The following is a 1,920-nucleotide window of genomic DNA, read 5'->3' as shown; positions in this document are numbered from 1 at the left end:
CCGAGTTCGATTCACGGCAGCGACCTGATTAATAATAATAATAATAATAATAATATAATAATAATAGTAACATCGATAGGAATGAGAACCCAGGTTCGAAATTTCCCCAAGACACCTGACGAAGGCTGCAGGGTATATCAGCCGAAACGTTGTGTTAACAACAAACAAGATGAGGACGAATATCCGTCAAATGTAGATAATGTAAATAATGTAAATAATTCCTCATCTCTTAAATATAGAACTGGATATTGTTTTTTCGTCGAACGAATAGATCTTGGCACTATTTTTCGAAGACTGGTACTTATGCTATCGGGTTCTTGTATCGAACCGCAAGGTTACGGAGACATAGACACACCGCCTTGAAGAATATTATAGTCGAACGAGTCGACACCAGTACTAGTTTTGTTATCGTAAACCTGGTGCTTATTCTATCGGTTGCTCTTGCCAAACAGCTAAATACAGGAACATGAAGACAGCGGTGGTCATGTGGTGGTGGAACATACACACAAACACGAACACACACAGTTATAGATATATTGATATAAATATACCCAGAGGACTTCTTTAAATTTCCGGCTACCGAATCCATATATATATATATATATATATATATACTACATTTGTGCGAAATTCTGTCCGTCGTTGTGTGTTTGTGGAGTTGTTAGCTAACTCCTGCTACATCGTTTTATCGATTTTGAGGAAACGTGATACGTGAGTAGAACTCGTGTCTGGAAACCTCATGGTACACTCAGATTGTTGAGAAAGTTGATAATAGGGTTCATGGAAGGGATCCTTATATATATATATATATAATATTTTTCATTTTAACAGCTAAGGGAAAGAACCCATTCGCCCAGATTTTTCCAACCAAAGGAAATAGCCCATTCATTTTCCTAAATGATTTGGTAAAAATGAAATTGAGTGTTCTTATTTCTTAGTATGTGATCAGTTAGAGTTGTTTTCGCAATTTATCTAGTACAACCCTTAAACAAGTAAATAGTATTTTCCTAAACAATAGACCCACTTATTTCGGTTAGAGACTTTTTCACGAATATACCAACACTAGCGCCTCTGAGGGTAATATTCTCTGGGAAGGCACAGAAAAACTTTTCAGAGTTATTTACTTTGAATTGTTATTACCTCATATCTGATTAGACTGTTATTACGTAACATGCTTCAGGATTTTATTATATATACCTTATTAGTATTTCCTCCTAAGTTCTATATACTCTAGGAAAGCATTAAAGCCCTTTTCGGGGCTACTTTATATAAATTCTTAATATCGAGTAACTAATTTCATGTTATTACATAACTGACTTCCCAGTTTGGGTATTCATAACTTATTGGGAATTCCTATAAACAAGATCCTGTGTAAGACAGTTCGGTATTCTCTGTAAATGCACAAAAACCGTTTTAAGGGCTACATGCTTTGTATTGTAGTTATTGGATTATCGAAACAATTATGAGAATAGAATCAAGGGATAAGCCCCGCTTTCCCTGGAATTACCGGGTACGTCAGCTAGTATATATATATATATATATATATATATATATATATATATATACCACGGGCTTCTTTCAGTTCTCGTCTACCAAATCATTTCGAAGCTATAGTAGAATACACTCACCCTAGGTGCGGTGCTGTGGGATTGAACACATAACCTTTGATTAGAAAGCAAGCTTCTTACCACATAGCCACACCTGCATCTGTTATATTTAAGTGCTGTGTTTAAGTGTTGTAAATTATTATTTCTTATACATATTCGTAAATTAATGTAGGATATACGTGATGATATGACAAAATGAAGAAGAGATAAATCATAACCTTGCTTTGTTGTCAAATTCAATGTTATGTCAATTGTGATAATTTGTTTTCGCAATATTAAACTTATATCCAGATATATACATTCATATATGTGC

General features: G+C 34.4%; 1 protein-coding gene across 1 annotated transcript in view; it reads right to left on the bottom strand.

Annotated features, from left to right (window-relative positions):
- Positions 1–1,920, bottom strand: part of LOC106869302 (uncharacterized) — a 53,367-nt gene that overhangs the window by 50,217 nt on the left and 1,230 nt on the right. The gene's annotated exons all lie outside the window — the stretch shown is intronic.

This window comes from Octopus bimaculoides, chromosome 10, assembly GCF_001194135.2.
Source record: "Octopus bimaculoides isolate UCB-OBI-ISO-001 chromosome 10, ASM119413v2, whole genome shotgun sequence".
Taxonomy (NCBI): domain Eukaryota; kingdom Metazoa; phylum Mollusca; class Cephalopoda; order Octopoda; family Octopodidae; genus Octopus; species Octopus bimaculoides.
Note: the sequence above shows the minus strand (reverse complement) of the source record. Positions and strands in the feature narration are given on the sequence as shown.